A 19512-nucleotide genomic window follows, 5' to 3' on the forward strand; every position below is an offset into this window, starting at 1 on the left:
ATACATAGAGAACTAAAAAGTGACGAGTGATTCTGAAATATTTAATTTTAAATAAGGATTAATTAATATGTTTTAAATAAAAGAATTTTATTTTATATATTAAAGCAAATAACAGACTCAATACATTATTTTATAAACAACAATCGTGTTTGTGTATAATACAGTTTGTTTTGGAATTTCGCACAAAGCTACTCGAGGGCTATCTGTGCTAGCCATCCCTAATTTAGCAGTGTAATACTAGAGGGAAGGCAGCTAGTCATCACCACCCACCGCCAACTCTTGGGCTACTCTTTTACCAACGAATAGTGGGATTGACCGTCACATTATACGCCCCCACGGCTGGGAGGGCGAGCATGTTCAGCGCGACGCGGGCGCGAACCCGCGACCCTCAGATTACTAGTCGCACGCCTTATGCGCTTGGCCATGCCACGCCATGTGTATAATACAAGACACTGTAATATACTGTATGTTATTTTATCTTATTTTTTATGATTACTCTTATATTTGAAGGATTTCGCAAAATTACCACAAAACTTCAGAAATCTGACTCTGTCATTAATCCATGATAGAGTTTCCAAGATTTATTACCACTGTATAATTAATGAAATCCCACGATTACATAAATATTAAATATTCTTAAATCTAACAAATGTTTCATGTTCAATATATTTTACCAACAGGATAATGATTCCTAATACAAACTAGTTGGAACTTTAAAGCTATGTATTATAATTAATATATCAAGTTAACTAGAATTAGCTAATAGCTAGTTAAAAAAACTGCTGCTAAAAACAATAGTTTACTTTTTTATCTCTTACATTCATTTGTACAACTCACACTTAAAACGACTTGAGATTAATTTAATTTCTGAGGAAACGTTTGGATTAACGTGTGATCAGGTCATAATGATTGAGGTTTTTTTTGGTTATTTCGCACAAAGCTACTCGAGGGCTATCTGTGCTAGCCGTCCCTAATTTAGCAGTGTAAGACGAGAGGGAAGGCAGCTAGTCATCACCACCCACCGCCAACTCTTGGGCTACTCTTTACCAACGAATAGTGGGATTGACCGTCACATTATACACCCCCACGGCTGGGAGGGCGAGCATGTTTAGCGCGACGCGGGCGCGAACCTGCGACCCTTGGATTACGAGTCGCACGCCTTAAGCGCTAGGCCATGCCGGGTTTCAAGGGTACAATTTCTTTTAACATGTTGTTGTTTTGAATTAAGCACAAAGCTACACAATGGGCTATCTGTGCTCTGCCCACCACGGGTATCGAAACCCGGTTTTTAGTGTTGGAAGTCCGCAGACATACCGCTGAGCTACTGGGGGGGCTCTGATTGAGGAAATCCTCTAAATAAATTTGAGAATAATGTGTTGTTTGTAAACAAAATCCACACCCTCTATATATGTATATAAACAAATTATATATATGTGTGTGTGTGTGTGTTTTCTTATAGTAAAGCCACATCGGGCTAGCTGCTGAGCCCACCGAGGAGAATCGAACCCCCTGATTTTAGCGTTGTAAATCCGGAGACTTAATGCTGTACTAGCGGGGGGCTTTTATATATATATATACTCCCCTTGATGGTTCATTTATAAGCTTTAGAGCTAATAACGCTTAAAGTTGGAGCTCAGTACGTATAATAGATAGCACATTTTTCACTTAAACGAACAGCGTATTTATGCACGCCACAGATCCGCCTTTAAAAAGTTAATAGTGTTGGATAAATAACGTTAATATTACTAGATTTTTTTTCCATTTCAATTAGATGTTAATATTTTACAATAAAGCACTTAATATTAATACCTTGAAGAAATGTTTACTGTAACTGATTAAAAAAACATCAACAAATAAAATGTAACGAGTTATCTCTATTCATATAGTTCTAGTATCACTTTGTAATTAACTTTGCTTAAATTAATTATTGGGGCAAGTTTATATCAAGAACTAAAATTATTTATTTTATATTTCTTTAGCTTTATAAAAATATAAAATATTTTATTAGAGAAAGAAATATAGATAAAGAGTTTGTTATTGTAATTATCCATGCAATTTGAATCAACTATACTTTTTAATGGGAAATGCTTCAACAATAAAAGTATTGTATTTATCTGAACTTTTATATTAGTAATAGACCAATCATCAGTCTTGTCAAAAACAGCATTACACCCTCTTAAAGACTGTTAATAGTATTTACACACAAGTTGTAGCCAATGGAACTCAGATTATGTTTGGTTTACAGTTCATTTTTAATACGGCCTGTTTTGATTAAACTCCGCCTCTCGGTAGTCGATATCCTCTTTAGTTCACCCAATGAAAACGTCGAAGCAGTATTTACACACAAGTTGTAGCCAATTGTATCGCAGGTGCTATTGAACTTAAATTCTGTTTGGTTTATGAATTATATTATACCGACCAAATCTGGTTAGACTCCGCCTTACAGAAGTTAATACTTTCTTAAACTCAATTAAAACTCGAAATCGGCTATAACCAACTGTGTGCAAATACAATGGAACTCAGATTATGTTTGGTTTACAGTACATTTTAAGACGGCCTATTTTGTTTAAACCCCGCCTCTTTGTAGGCGATATCCTCTTTAGTTCACCCAATGAAAACGTCGAAGCAGTAATATTAAACATGTGGGCGGGTTAGTACTGTTAACTGAAATACTTCTAATCCAATACAACAAGTATTTAAATATAAAATGCTTAAACATTTCTTAATCAGAGATTTTAATTATTATTGTAATACGAAATTTGACATAAAATATTCCAAAAATTAATATCATTTTAAATTATTTTGGTAACAAATTACCTGATCTCTGGCACTTTATATAATTTTAGCGTTTTAATAACTTGTAATCAAAATTAATTGCATTTTAAGTTAAAACATTAAAAACAATTTATTTTGTCTTTAATAATCAGCTCCTGGTGGATCGGCGGTAAGTTTGCCGGCCTACAATTCTATTATCTGGGGTTTCATTTACTGTATTCGACAGAGATCATATAACTAATTATTTAGCTTTACGCTAAAACAAATAAATTCTGAAACATTAGATAACCACGATGTACTGGTTCTGATCTCGTCAGTTTTCGATTTGAACGTATAATAGTGTGCAATGTATATGCTACATTTTACTTTATACCCGCTAGAGGGCTGATGGTAGAGCGGTGTGGATCAAAGAGGTTGAAATAAAAAGTTATTTATTATAATATCTTAGTTGAAAACTCATATTGGAAATATTATTTATGACCCAAGTTTCTAACTAAATTTGACACTCATAAAAAGAGAAAAATGTAATATGGAAATAAATTATGAAAATAAACCGTTTTACAATGAACGGAATTGTTTAAAATTTCAACATATCTATTGTAAATTACTTACCATAAGATTATGACGATCAGTTATCAATCATTGTCATGCTTAATAGTGTCTAATTACTAAATTAACAACATTATTAAGCGATAAAAAGCTACTAACTAATAATTAAATTAAAGTTATAAATCGGTCATTAATTCTTTTTAATTGTTAATTCAGCGTTATCTGTGCTCATTGGACGGTTACAAATATATTCATCTTGTTCGTTTCAAACTTACGTTTTGATTTGTTCGGCCAATCTTTGTTTGACAGTATATTCTTCCAGTAAGAGTTCTTCTTTATGTTCCCCAAAAACCGAACCAATAAGGTAGAAGCAAGGCGGCCATAAAATATTTTAGAGCATGCGTGCTTAAACCAGTCAGGGATAAACTTCCCCACGAGTAAGCCAAGCCAATTTGACGTTGATAAAGTAATTTAAAAGTGTTCACTTGTTTAATTTATGTTGTTTATATTAATTGTATTTTGCTTTTTTATAGAATTAATAGTTAAGTTTTTATTAAATGTGAAAAACTATTTCTCAAATTGTTTGCATGAATATAAGGTATCTACATTTTGAAAAAAACAATTCTTTTCTTGCACTTTATCTGAGACTAAGTACTTAAATTAAGTTTATACATAAAACTAATAATTCATATTGCCTATTGTATGGTGAAAAATATTTATTACTGTCTTTTTAACACTTTCTTACACAGTTTATAGTTCACATTTATAAATGTTTGATTACCTGTACAGATGTTGTAGGTTTGAAAACTTTAATAAACTGCAACTGCCTGTTGAAAGAAAAAGAGAGGACGCTTCAGCTTTCGTACTGAGGCCTTCTTAAGGCCTTGTTTGCCAAGGTTTTGTCTCCTTTTATTTTAACAAGCAGTTGCAAATTGTTAAAGTTCTCAAACTTACTATGTGTACTTTGCCTGAAGTCACACTGAAACGATATAAAAAGTTCAGCTGCTTCAGGTGTAAAAATATATCTAGATTGCACACTAGAATTTATTCTTAAAAACGTGATTTATTAATCGACATAAGTGAATTTATCACTTATTACGAATTAAACTGAATTTGTGATAAGATATAAAGTAATTTCAATGCAATTATATATATGCTACATGAACGCTATTAAGCCTATGTTCATTGGACATTTTAAAAGATTCTCTATCCATTGACTAAGCTTCAGGTTTGAATTTGCTACGCCAGGGTTGAGTCACAATAAAGTGAGGTGTGTTCTCCTTTAGACTTACTTGACATGAGCCAATCACGTGTAAACGGGGCGGTTCTGAAGTATGTTCAAATACACCGTTACCGTCATGAGGAAGAAGATATAAATTTAAAGTATCTTTAACAAGCATAATTAAAGAAACATCAACCTATATATACGTGGAAGAATAATCATACAGATATTTTTCGAAAATTTAAAATAAGCTTCAGGCCATTTTGGCAAGGAACTGACCTATTAGTAATTCTAAGTTGTGATTGGACGCTTGGGTCCTCTGACCTACCCGTTTAAAGTTTGTGAGTATCATAAAAGTAGTGGTTGAGTTTAACAGACCACACACACTACTGAGTAAATTAGTTGACAATAACTTACCAAGTATTAGAGTAGTTAAGAGTAAGTGTAACATGTTTTACAGTAAGTTGCATCATATTTTCTGTGTGCAATGTTTATGAAATTAACAATTTTGTTTTTTGGATTTATGTATACTGAACAATTCAGTTTCATAGCTGTTCAAGATCAATAATAAAAACAAACAAACTATTACTTTTAAAATCTAAAAACAATCTTATTTTACTTTTCGAGACTTAACTGTGTGACTGCTTGTGCGATTAGGTAAGTAATTTTTCAATATTAGGATAATTTAACATTAGATTAATATTGTAACAAATTAAAATAATTAACATAAATCGACTTTTAACTGAAGGTAACTATTCTTATAATTGAAGAAGTCAAGCAATAAAAATTTACCAAGGAAAAATAAATTACATAAACCCTCTTAACAACAATTTTGTATGGTTAACACAATAACTTTTTCAAGGGCGGTCAGATATGATTTTTATAAACAGATAAACATATAAAACTCCGCCTTCTCCACGTCACACATATATTTAGATTTTCTTTACATTTGCTCCACCTCGAGTCAGTCTTAACTATGTGCTATAATTGACAGCATTTTATGAATTTTGTTTTTTAATCACTAAAATTTCTGTGCTTTTTCCTAATTTTTTTTTTTTTAGTTTCTCCAAAAGAAGTTCTAGTTTTGTGTTATTCCTTGTCTAGGGGCAGGGCCATTCTCCTATCAATTGTCTAGGGGCAGGGCCATTCTCCTGTCAATCATTTTTTCGTCTCTTTCCCCTTTTTGTTCCTTTCTACAATATGTGGCTCCAGATGGCTGCCTAGGTCGACTAATTCTTTAGACCGCCAGTGGGTTTTTTCATTTAAAAATTCATTCATGTTCATTTGGGCCGAGCGAGATTCAGTGGTTAGCATGTTGGACTGTGGATTCGAGGTTCACGACTCTTTATTATCTCCATAAATAAATATCGCTCTGAACTTTGTTGCCATTGTTGATTATTAGAATGACAGTCAAGTCCAGCAATCTGATTAAAGTAGTTCATGAGTTGGCGGCGTGGTGTGTTGACTGTCTTCCTTTCCTCAAATCTATCACTTAAATTTTAGGGACGACTAATGATGACATATCTAGCCATAGAGTTTATTTGTACGAAAGTCAACAAAAAAAAAAAACGAACTTGTTTAATTTGTTTTCATTTCTTTAATTAATTAAAACTATTACACTTCAAACATATAAAGAGTTTCACAAGGAAAAACTTACTTAGTAATTTAAAGGAGGGATTATTAAGAAATTTTTAAAATAATTTTATATGATATTTTCTACAAGTTTAAGAGTGTAATAAGAAACTACAAGGAATGGCTGAACACGTGAAGTATTGTTAGATTTTTTCTGTTAGTTTCAGAAGTGCATTATATTGTTTTTATGGCTAAATTGTATGTTTATCAAATTACTCCTGGAATGTAAAATGCAAGTAAAATATATTATTTTAAACATGGACTATAAGTATATATATGAAATAATTAATAAACATTAATTTGATATTATTTAATTATTAAATTAAGATTAGCTTTCTACGGATATATGTATTATACATACGGACAAATATGGCGTTTAAGGTCTAGTTTAATTCAACTTCTTTTTCCATCTTGCACAAAGAATTGAAAAGATACAAAAATAGCTGTTCGTAAATTTTGAACTTAGTTTATTGTAATTATAATTATATAGTTTATACCTATTATTATTACGTTAGTTATTATTTCAATACTATTTGTTGAATATTCTTTTTTGTTTCGATTGGTATGAAGAAAAAAAACCTGCGTTCAGTGGTTGCTTAAAAGCTCTTGAGTGCATGTGATTCAATCGTAAGTTTTCATTGGATAAAAAAAAGTTGAACTTAAATAAGGCGGGCTCGTAATAACAAGAGCCAGTATTACGTAAATTGGGAGGCGGTCAGGTGAGTATAGTAGCAAACCATAACCATCCTGGAACAAACGTCATACAGACTAGAGCGATTACGATAGGTTGAAAGGACGGCTTAAGAAATATAACTAATTAACTTTATTTTGCCACGATGAAACAAGGGCTTGTTTTTTACCAAGTCTATATATATGCAATAACACTATTAAATCTTTCGTACATTCTGAATTATCTGTTTTAAAATTAATTTTCAGAAGAAACATTTACTCCTATTATATATTTAAATTAACTAATCCAGTTACGAATTTCATGATGACGAGAAACCCAGTTGAAGTGAAATTATATTCCAAAGACGGCTGGTATGGATATTAAAATATTAATTAAAATAAAGTATAGACCTGAAGATGACCTAAGAAGGTCAAAACGTTGTTCTGTACTTTATTTTAATTAAAGTTTTAATATCCATACCAGCCGTATTTAGAATACAATTACGAATTTATTCAAGAGTAAGAAAATGAAACACTGACTCTGATATTTTCAGGTCTGAGAAGAAATCCTGAATAGAATTTTGGAACTGAACGATGTGTACTCATATGTAAATTTAATAAGTCAAAACTAACGAGGCAGTTTACTCATTCTATATTATTTAAATTTAGTGATTCTCTTTAATTTTGGGTTTTGGTTTATTTGAAGAACTGATATACACAAAATATAGCAGTTTATACTCTATGATAATTAAAATGTTTCAAACAGTAATGACATTTAAAAAAAAAAAGATGTGTTCCGAGTTAGAAAGGGTATATTTAACATATTATATTTATAATAAATATAAGTCCAGAATTCACTACTTGTCTCTGAGTTATACCAAATTCAGGGAATTTCACTCTCACTAGTAATCTTGGAGAATGGAAGAAAATTATAGGATTTTTTTTTTTAAATACGTGATATGTATCATTCAAATCTCATACAAATAAAGATTTATTGCAGTGAGTAAACGACAAATATAGATATCTGACATACAATATACTGTTTGTTAATATATTCAATTTGTTAAAGCAAAACAAAAGATCTAAGTCCTTTTCTTGGTGCAGTAAAAATAAGATAAACATATTGGTTTTAATTTTTAAATCATTGAAGCGTTTTCACACTTTCATCGGAAGTTGAGTGACATCACTATTCACGTGACTCTATCTCCTGATCTTATTGGTTATACTATGTACAAGATTGACAAGGTAGCGTGTGAACTAGAGCAATAGTGTGTAAAGAGGGCGGTCTGGAGCGGATCGTTCTTGAGAATCTATCATATACAGTTCGCTGTTTCGTTATTAGCATGCCACCAATAGTGTGTTAGGTGGGCGGGCATATGCTAGGTTAGAGCAAGTACCTGTTGTACTAGAAAAACCATTCCAGTATGAGAAAACCAATAGGGTGCAAGAGGAGGGATCTTAAGCAAGATTTTACCGTCGTAGGACAACATCATAACGAGCTGGGCCGTTATTTGGCAGCTAATATGGCTCGAACAGGGCGGTCTTGTGTGGACTGAAGCAAGTAGTTTCTCTTCTGTGACTTGTATCACAGTATACCGGGTCGTGATTGGTGGTAATACCAGCAATGGAAAAGGTGCTAGCAGAAAGTACAAAACTATTATCCATTGATACCAAGAAAAATACGTTAGAGCGAAGGCAACATTTCTGGTTTATCAAAACCAAACTACCTTAAACCTAATGAATGAAAACGAGAACAAAGGGAATAGTCCAAGATTTTCTTTTAGGACATGTCATTAGTACACAATTCTAGGAGTTGCGCTTTTAACGTACTCTAGTGGGGTTCGATCCTTCTAGCATATGTTTGTTACATTAGAGTATTTTTACATAATATTTTGAATGCTACTTAATATTTTAAAAGTGTAGAATGCAAAACATTTGTAATTAAGAATGTGTTTAACGTGACAATGTACATCTATAGAAATGTCACCACTGGGTTCACTTCTTCTTACTGTTATGCGGATCTTCCTTGTGTACTGCAAGACGATAATTTTAGGTTTATCGTGAGTTAACTCAATATTTTGGAATTTTGAACACGTTCTATTAGTTAGCCAAAGATATAGCTAAATATCTTTAAGAATTTTTTTCAATGACCTATAAAACACCACTGATGTATACTCGCGTTGAAGAAGGTGGTAAGTGGATTGTACATAGAAGCATCGTGAACGTTTGTCTACGTTAAACTGAATGTGAGTTTATGTTGCATATGCATGTTATCAAAAAGCTAGTTTATTTAATAAACTTACTTATTCTAAAGCCACAACATTAAACAAAAATCTCCGTAAGGGAAAAATAACAGTTAATGACTTGAATGATTTATTTAAATATAATTGTTTTAATATTTTAAATGATTAGAAATTTGATTTGTTTGCTTGAACATAAAGTTACAAAATGGACTTTCTGTATTGTGACCATCACAAGACTCGAATTACAAATTTTAGAGTTATAAATCCCGAAGCTTAACATAAGCTGAGCTGCTAGGGAAAAATTTTACTTCAACTAAAAATACGGAAAGTGTTTACAGTTGTGTGAACTGATTGGACCCGAAGTGTTACGAATTATTTCAATATTGTTTTTTTTTTGTTTTTTTAGCGTACTTATATCTTTTGAATAAAGGATAGCTTACATATGATTTTTTTTTGGTTAACATCAATCAGTTTTATTTTAAAAATCAATTGTAATAAAAAAACATATTCCTATTGGTGATTCAGAGGTGAGGCTGAGACCTTATAATGTAAAAAATTGGATTTCTAGATCCACGGTGGACTGCGTGTGGATAACCCATTGGATAATTTTGTGTTTACCAATAAACAAATGTCACATAAAATGTTCAGTGGTTCCAATATTAATTTCTTCAATTTCAAGTCTTTTAATAGTTTCTTCCACTGATTAGGATTTTTTTTACTAACTCTTTAGTAGCGCCATCTAGTAACTAATAATAAAGCTTGCATTATTTTATTTTCGTTGTGTATCTTGTCAAAGATTCGAAATATAGCAAGCATAACAGTAAAAAAGTACGTTTGGAATAATTATTTCTTAAATGAGTGAATTGTTTTCTCAATTAACATTATTCCTATAATTAAAATTATATTTGTTTAATGAAAATATCATTCTACTTTATTTTCTTTGCATTCTACTGAATAATGAAATAAATAAACAACAAAGTAGGTTTTAAGATATAAACTAAAAATAACACTAGAGTTTAGGGTATTTCTGAAATATTACTTATAAAGAAGCGTTGTTAAATCATGAAAAATGGATAACTTATAGTATTAATACCCAAAGTTTTAGGTTCATTAAAATTAAACAAATATGTTTCCAGAAATGTCTGACAGTCTTTTATTATATTAGTATATTATAGAAGACATAAAGTTAAAAAATATATACATATAACATTTTGCATTGAGAATAATACAAGTGAAAGCTAAGTTTTATTATAATGAATTAAATGATAAAAGTGATTATTACTAACAAAATATATTATACTCTTATAAATTGTGTTTATTCTATTTTCCTCGAATTGTAAGTAAATATATATAATCTGCTTATATTTGTTTTTTAAAATGTCAGTTATTCATTGAAAGTACTAATGACCCTAATGCCCTCTCCTAAAAATTTGGTGATTGAATATTCACTTATTTCATCAGTAACTTAGTAAATATTTAATGCAAAGTTCTGGAACTACAGGCAAATTCGTTTTAGTTAAATTCTATAATTGTCCGGGTTTTTCTACCAGTACTAAATATTTCTTTAATTATTATTTATTAGTATGAACTTTACTTTTCAAGACGCAACATTAAACCTATCTTTACGATATAAAGTGTTTTTTAAGCCTTCAAAAGTCAGTATTTCTTTCAAATACTCATTTGCTAATTATTTATAATATGTGCCATATTGTTTCTAATATTGATAATACTGTTCATGGCTTCAGTTCGTGTTCCTTTTTTATCTCTTTTTAATGAAGTAATAAGTCATATTATGCAGTGATACACATTTTATATAATAAATGCGTTATGCAGACATTGTTGGTCAAGTAATCTGAATATTTCTGGTTTCTTTCCGTGTTTATGTCGTAGTTTCTCTTAAATATGTATTCTGTTATTCAATATAAAATTGCTCTTAATATACGCCTGCCATCTAGTGGATACCTTCTAAACTATATGTTAATTTTAATAATATTAAGGTACTTTTGTAAGTTCTTTCAAAACTCATGTCCATAAGTAATCGGTAAACACACACACACAAAAATAGCTTAATTTTAACATAGCTTATACTTTTCATGTATTTGTGTTTTCTGGAACTAACACGTTGTGTACGTTGGTTATCCACAGAAATATATACATAAATATAATACAGTAAAATATATATTATGAATGATATCTTATATTTAAAAAAAACTCGGAAGACATAAGAAAATGTTATTACCTAAACTGAGTTCAATGCATATAACTAAACAAATGTTTAGAGGTTTTACTTATCGAAATGGATTCGTTAGTCGAACTACGTTTTCATTGTATTCTAATGTATTTATGTTTAAATGTTTATGTTTATATTGATGTTTAATGTGTTTATGTTTATATCTGTACACTTTTTCAGGTATTTGCATGTATGTTTTCTGTACTGTCAGATTTATTTCATATCTTTATATACCTCTATTCACTTTTATATCTCACACTGTCATGAAAATATTAAACTCACCAACATCTCTAAAAATTGTTTGAACATTCGTATTTAAACATGAGTTTAATGTAATTCATTCACATTTTTATAACACATGTTTAATATTACTAAATTATGTAATTCACTCACATTTTTATAACACGTGTTTAATATTACTAACTTATGTAATTCACTCACTTTGTCATAACACATGTTTAATATTACTATATTGTAATCGTGTTGTTTTAAAGTTTAGAGGTGCTTTAGTTTATCTGTTTGTTTATGGATATTAAAAGACTACCTGTGCTAATTGTCTATAATTTTAAACTGAAAGACTAATCTAGATAGGTTTTCCCGCTAGTCAAAAGCACTCGCTGTCAACTCTTGGACTGTTTTGGTCAGATTGAACAGTGGGATTTTTTACAGGGGTGAATCAAATCTCTGTCATATGCTCGTCCTTTCAGCCGCGAGGGCGTTATAATGTCACGATCAATCCCACTATTCGTTGGTAAAATATTATCCCAAGAATTAGCGGTGGGTGGTGATGACTAGCTGCCTTCTCTATAATCATACACTGCTAAATTAGGGCCGGCTAGCGCAGATAGTCCTCGTGTAGTTTTGCGCGAAATTCAAAAACAAACAAATAAAGAGGATCTTTACAACTATAACCTGGTATGCTGACCACTGACCCACACCTGATTTGTCTTCCTCAATCAGAAATTTTTTTTGCTCAGTGGGTTTTGTTTGTTGGTGGTTGAGCAAGAAAATTACACAATGGGTTATCTGTGCTTAGCCCATCACGATATTGAAATATTAGTTTTAGCGTTATATGTAGTGGCTCCCAAAATCTTTTAGTCTGAGGGTCTCTTGGTGTGAATAAAAAAAACCTGAGGCTCTACCCCCGACATGTAACTTTATCATGGTGACAGAAAGACGTTCTGTAGTTAAAACAGTAATATCTCCTTTTGAGAGCATTTAATTAATTCAACATAATTTTTATCGGTTTATTGTTTATTTAGAATTGAAATTAATTCAGCATCTTTTTTTCGATCTATTTTTTATGGCACTCCAGAAAAAAGCTTCGCGGCCACCAGGGGGCTGCGGGTCCCATCTTGGAAATTTCTCAAGATTCACCAGGAATACGATCAGTGCGACACCTAACGTTTATGACTGTGTTTCTGTGTCGTTTCAAGTTATTTCCAAAATTATCAATATTATTTCTACTTAACTGACGATAGAAAACAGCTCAAAGAAACATGTGAAAGTCCAAACAATACACACGTAATGTAACTTGAATAAGTATTATAGAAAACAGCTCAAAGAAACATGTGAAAGTCCTAACAATACACACGTAATGTAACTTGAATTAGTATTATAGCAGAAATATTAAGTGTTTATCGTACTGTTGCCACTTTCTATAATATTTTAAATTATAATATTGTGGGTTTGAATTTCTGTCGTTAGGGTAACAAAATTCTTTGTTTTAAAGTTCATAGGCGACGTGTGCTGCTAACTGATTTACCTTTCTTTGGTCAGCAGTTCACAATAAGAGACAGCTATGTGTGAACCATACTGAGGACTCCGTACGAGACGTTTAGCAGCAAATGTCGCGTGTGGTTCTCGTAACTAATACGCGGGGTTGACTATCATTTTTATAACGCGCCCACAGCTGAAAGTCCTGAACCTAGACACAGACTAAAGCTTGAGCGAAACGGTGATGCTTTATTTTTTGTGTAATAACACGCTTTGGTACAGAGGAGGTTTATACACGTATTCGTGTGTCTGTTGTTGAGTGGTACTTGAATGTATTCGAGCTGAGACAGTTTTGTACAATAATTGTTTTTATATGAAGTCATTATAGGGGGGGGGGATGCAAAAAATATAAACATAATATCATATTGTTGTTCCTTTCAAATCGAACCCCAGACTGCAGCGGGGTATGTTTACCAATGACTCACCGGAGATATATGATATGCCTCTTTCGGGGCGAATTTCAATTTTTCCAAAGTCTTCCTGCATAATTTTTATTTATTATTAACCCTAAACTATTCGTTTGAAACGTTTAACATCACTTTGAAGCTTCAGTGTGACTTTCAATAGAACTTTTTTTAATACCAAAACTAGTTAGAATGGCATAATGTAAGTTAAGATATAATAGTGATACTTAGTGACGTGTTGAGTATCAGTGTATTTTGATACTCAGTGACGTGTTGAGTATCAGTGTATTTTAGTTTGTGGGAAATTCTCTCCTTCGTGGTTTGATTTGTTTTTGAATTTCACGCAAAGCTACACAAGGGTTATATGCGCTAGCCGTTCCTAATTTAGCAATGTAAAACTAGGGGGAGGGCAGCTAGTCATCACCACCCCCCGCCAACTCTTGGGCTACTCTTTTACCAACGAATAGTGGGGTTGACCGTTACATTATAACGGCCCTGTGGCTGAAAGGACAAGTGTGTTTGGTGTGAGGGGGATTCGAACTCACGACACTCGGATTACGAGTCGAGCACCCTAACCACCTGGCCATGCCGGTGAAATTACTCCGGAACTCAACTATCTTTAAATTAAAGCGTCTGTTCTATAATTTTATCAACTTCGGAAACACGCACACAAAATAGAAGTTTCTTTCCCATATGATTCTTATTGTCTCTTCGTAATGGTTCGAGTGCGGACAAGTGGCTAGCGTTTCCGTGTTGTGAATTCGATGATTCACAGTTTTTGTCCCAGTGTTACAACAAATATGACTAATACTTTCGGGTCGTGGGTGCGCTATAAAAGTGAACGGTCAGTTTACAGAACAAAAACTACTAACGAGGTGGTGGTGGGTGCGGTTGAGTAGCGGCCTTTTCTGTAGTTTATCAATCCAAAAGTAGGGACCGCTAGTGCAGAAAATTCTCGTTTAGTTTCGGGCGCGAAATGTAATACGGTAACACCCGTTCATTATAATATGCCTTTTTTACATGGAAAATGTATAAAAAAAACACATGTCAACAAACTAGAGAAAATAAAAAACTATATTTTAAAGAAAGCATAAAGAGTCCTCAATCAAAAAACCCTACATATATAGTCCCAGAATCAACAACCCCTACATATATAGTCCCACAATAAAAAACCACTACATATAGAGTCCCACGATCAACAACCCCTACATATAGAGTCCCACGATCAACAACCCCTACATATAGAGTCCCACAATAAAAAACCCTGCATGTAGAGCCCCACAATCAACAACCCCTACATATAGAGTCCCACAATCAACAACCCCTACACATAGAGTCCCACGATCAACAACCCCTACATATAGAGTCCCACAATAAAAAACCACTACATATAGAGTCCCACGATCAACAACCCCTACATATAGAGTCCCACAATAAAAAACCACTACATATAGAGTCCCTCGATCAACAACCCCTACATATAGAGTCCCACGATCAACAACCTCTACATATAGAGTCCCTCGATCAACAACCCCTACATTTTGAGTCCCACGATTAACAACCCCTACATATAGAGTCCCACGTTCAACAACCCCTACATATAGAGTCCCACGTTCAACAACTCCTACATATAGAGTCCCACGATCAACAAATCCTACATATAGAGTCCCACGTTCAACAACCCCTACATATAGAGTCTCACGATCAACAACCCCTACACAACTATTCAAACATCCCAACTCTATCATATAAATGGCTTCAATGTTATAAGATTATATTAAAATGAATCCATGAATAAACTACATAATATATGATGAACCAAGTCCTAAGTAACTCACCTATCTAAACATTAGAAATAAGAAACTTACAGACCAAACAGTACCAGACAAATCCAAGTCCTAAGTAACTCTCCTATCTAAACATTAGAAATAAGAAACTTACAGACCAAACAGTACCAGACAAACTGAATCATAAACAGAAACGTATTTGCATTTTAAAAATGTTTTGTAGGTAAAGATAGGATATTGTGTGTATGTATGATTGAACTATTAATTCGTGTTCACAACACAATTCCATTTGTGCGCGTTGATAAATTAGACGTGACATAAAAAGGGTGTGTTATTTAACACTACGGACAGAGAACAAAATGAATTATACTTTGAGTACGGTAGTTACTACATAACAAGAGTTTCTACCCAGGATTCAGTAATAATGCTTACAAAATAAGAGTTTCCGAGAAGAAGGAAAAGGTCAACGCTGGACCTGGACCTCCCTAAACCAGAACATGGACCGAATCCTGATGACGAAGAAGTGACTCAGCGGAAAGTCTGAGAGATTACGACGCTAAAAATCGAGGATTGATAACCGTGGTGGGCAGAACACAGACAGCCCATTACATGGCTCTATGCTTGAATTATATGTATGAATCTTAGATTTTCTGTTACACAAATCACGAAAATAGCGTCAATGAATAAACCAGAGATGTACTCAGTGATTTATTATTGTTATTAAATCTAATGTGTACAAGTGAACAGGTATGGCTTTGTTCACTGTTGGAGTTATTGGATGATGTGGGGTCTCCAAGAACAGAATGTTATTCTTATCGAACTATCCTTAGCTGTTGTTAGTAACTACGTAAGACGTTTTAATTTACTATAGAGAATGGGCGTACACTTACAAACAATATCATTGTGAATCCCAGAAACTAAAGAGTTGTGGGTCAAGATCAGCATCACTTTGATTAATAGAAACTAAAGAGTTGTGGGTCAAGATCAGCATCACTTTGATTATTAGAAACTAAAGAGTTGTGGGTCAAGATCAGCATTACTTTGATTATTAGAAACTAAAGAGTTGTGGGTCAAGATCAGCATCACATTGATTATTAGAAACTAAAGAGTTGTGGGTCAAGATCAGCATTACTTTGATTATCAGAAACTAAAGAGTTGTGGGTCAAGATCAGCATTACTTTGATTATCAGAAACTAAAGAGTTGTGGATCAAAATCAGCATTACTTTGATTATTAGAAACTAAAGAGTTGTGGGTCAATATCAGCATCACTTTGATTATTAGAAACTAAAGAGTTGTGGGTCAAGATCAGCATCACTTTGATTATTAGAAACTAAAGAGTTGTGGGTCAATATCAGCATTACTTTGATTATTAGAAACTAAAGAGTTGTGGATCAAGATGAGCATCACTTTGATTATTAGAAACTAAAGAGTTGTGGGTCAAGATCAGCATCACTTTGATTATTAGAAACTAAAGAGTTGTGGGTCAATATCAGCATTACTTTGATTATTAGAAACTAAAGAGTTGTGGATCAAGATCAGCATCACTTTGATTATTAGAAACTAAAGAGTTGTGGGTCAAGATCAGCATCACTTTGATTATTAGAAACTAAAGAGTTGTGGGTCAAGATCAGCATCACTTTGATTATTAGAAACTAAAGAGTTGTGGGTCAATATCAGCATCACTTTGATTATTAGAAACTAAAGAGTTGTGGGTCAAGATCAGCATCACTTTGATTATCAGAAACTAAAGAGTTGTGGGTCAAAATCAGCATCACTTTGATTATTAGAAACTAAAGAGTTGTGGCTCAAGATCAGATACCAATACTGTGAAAGAGCTGCGTAATTGTATCTGAAAGTTGAAGGAAAGAAAACAAATCCGTATTTTGATCTTAACGTTTTGTTTTCTTCGTCTACATGAAGAATCACTAATCTATTCTACATGTTCTGTTGGATAAAGAAGTCATTAAAGTTAAGTTGTGTAAGATATCTCTTTACACTTCATATAGAATAAGTAAATATTGTAAGTAAAAGCAGTCTTGTAAACAGAATTAGTGACTTTCAGTAACCCGATAACGAGGTATTAGAAGCTGCAGGTTTTGATCGTGTACTTACTTCTCCAGACTGTTTGTTCTGCAGATAGCTACGTGATGGAATTCTACACTGTGTCTACTGCGAGTAGTCGATTGTTTGTTTATTTCTTGAATTTCGCCCAAAGTTACACAAGCCCTATCTGCGCTGGCCGTCCCTAATTTAGTAGTGTAAGACTAGTGGGAAGGCAGCTAGTGATAACCACCCACCACCAACTATGGGGCTACTTTTTTACCAACGAATAGTGGGATTGACCGTAGCATTATTACGCCCCCATGACTGAAAGGGCAAGCATGTTTGGCTCGATGAGGATTCGAACCCGCGACCCTCGGATTACGAGTCGAGTGCCACTTAACCACCTGGCCATGCCGTGCCAGCTAAGTGAGAAGCTGTTGGAGTTGTTAAGATGATGCAATGTCCCGTTGGAGTTGTTAAGATGATGCAATGTCCCGTTGGAGTTGCTAAGATGATGCAATGTTCCGTTGGAGTTATTAAGATGCTGCAATGTCCCGCTGGAGTTGTTAAGATGATGCAATGTCCCGCTGGAGTTGTTAAGATGATGCAATGTCCCGTTGGAGTTGTTAAGATGATGCAATGTCCCGTTGGAGTTGTTAAGATGATGCAATGTCCCGCTGGAGTAGTTAAGATGATGCAATGTCCCGTTGGAGTTGTTAAGATGATGCAATGTCCCGTTGGAGTTGTTAAGATGATGCAATGTCCCGTTGGAGTTGTTAAGATGATGCAATGTCCCGTTGGAGTTGTTAAGATGATGCAATGTCCCGTTGGGGTTGTTAAGATGATGCAATGTCCCGTTGGAGTTGTTAAGATGATGCAATGTCCCGTTGGAGTTGTTAAGATGATGCAATGTACCCCATAGAGACCCGATTATGATTCAGTAGATTTCGGATTTGATAGATCAGAATTTCATAAATCTAAAGCTACTTCCAAAGAAACCTTATGGGAGAGTATTAGAAACATTTGGAGTAAATAACCAAAGGATACTTTCAATAAATACGTTACAGCATTGACTGAAAAACAATCAGTAGTTATTAAAACAAAAGGAGACACATAATTAACTGTTTGCTAAACTCAAGCACTTCCACTGAGTTTCTGTAAGAAACTTGTGATTCACCTTCCACTGAAATCTAATGTTTGACTTTGTTCTAACACTTTTACAGAGTACTGTATATAATGTTTGTTGTTGTTTTCAACCACTTTATACGTGTTGTTTGTTCTGATGATTTCTGTTGTACAAACAGAAGGAAAATATTATTTTACGCTTTGATTTTATTACGAACACAACCTTGGAGTTGTGCAAACTTTAAAAGACAAAGACATTTTTTACGTTTCTTCAAATTTGGTTCGGCATGGCCAGGTGGTTAAGGCGCTCGAATCGTAATCTCAGGGTCGCGGGTTGAAATCCCTGTCACACCAAACATGCTCGCCCTATCAGCCGTGGGGCGTTATAAGTGACGGTCAGTCCCACTATTCGTTGGTAAAGAGTAGCCCAAGATGGTGATGACTAGCTGCCTTCCCTTTAGTCTTACACTGCTAAATTAGGGACGGCAACACGAGGGCTATCTGCGCTAGCCATCTCTAATTTAGCAGTGTAAGACTAGAGGGAAATTCAAAATTTTCACAATTCCTAATGAAAAATAATTTTGAAATAAAAACAATCTCTGAGATATAAAATGAAGTGATAACAGTTTTCACTCTGATATTCTTCAAGTGTGTGTCAAACGACCACATTTTGATCAAACTCATACATTCCTCAGGCAGCTGGCTATCCTCAACAAACATGATACAGATACATTGTTGTGTGAATTTATCGCTGAAAGAGACATTTAACGAAGTGTTCTGAACACCGCTCCAGTGGAGTCATGAATATGTCACCGCTCTCATAATCAGCCTACACTAGGTTTTATTTCTTAACCCTATTTGAGATTAGGCTTATTTATATTCATAGTTTGATTAGAGTTTATTAAAAGTTAAATTCTGAGTAAGGTCTATTTAAAGTTAAATTCTGTGTAAGGTCTATTTGAATTCATATTTTGAATAGGGTTTATTTAAAGTACATTGTGAATCGGATTTATTTAAAGTATTTTCTGAATAGGGTCTATTTAAAGTCATATTCTG

This window comes from Tachypleus tridentatus, chromosome 11 (genome assembly GCF_004210375.1).
Source record: "Tachypleus tridentatus isolate NWPU-2018 chromosome 11, ASM421037v1, whole genome shotgun sequence".
Classification (NCBI taxonomy): domain Eukaryota; kingdom Metazoa; phylum Arthropoda; class Merostomata; order Xiphosura; family Limulidae; genus Tachypleus; species Tachypleus tridentatus.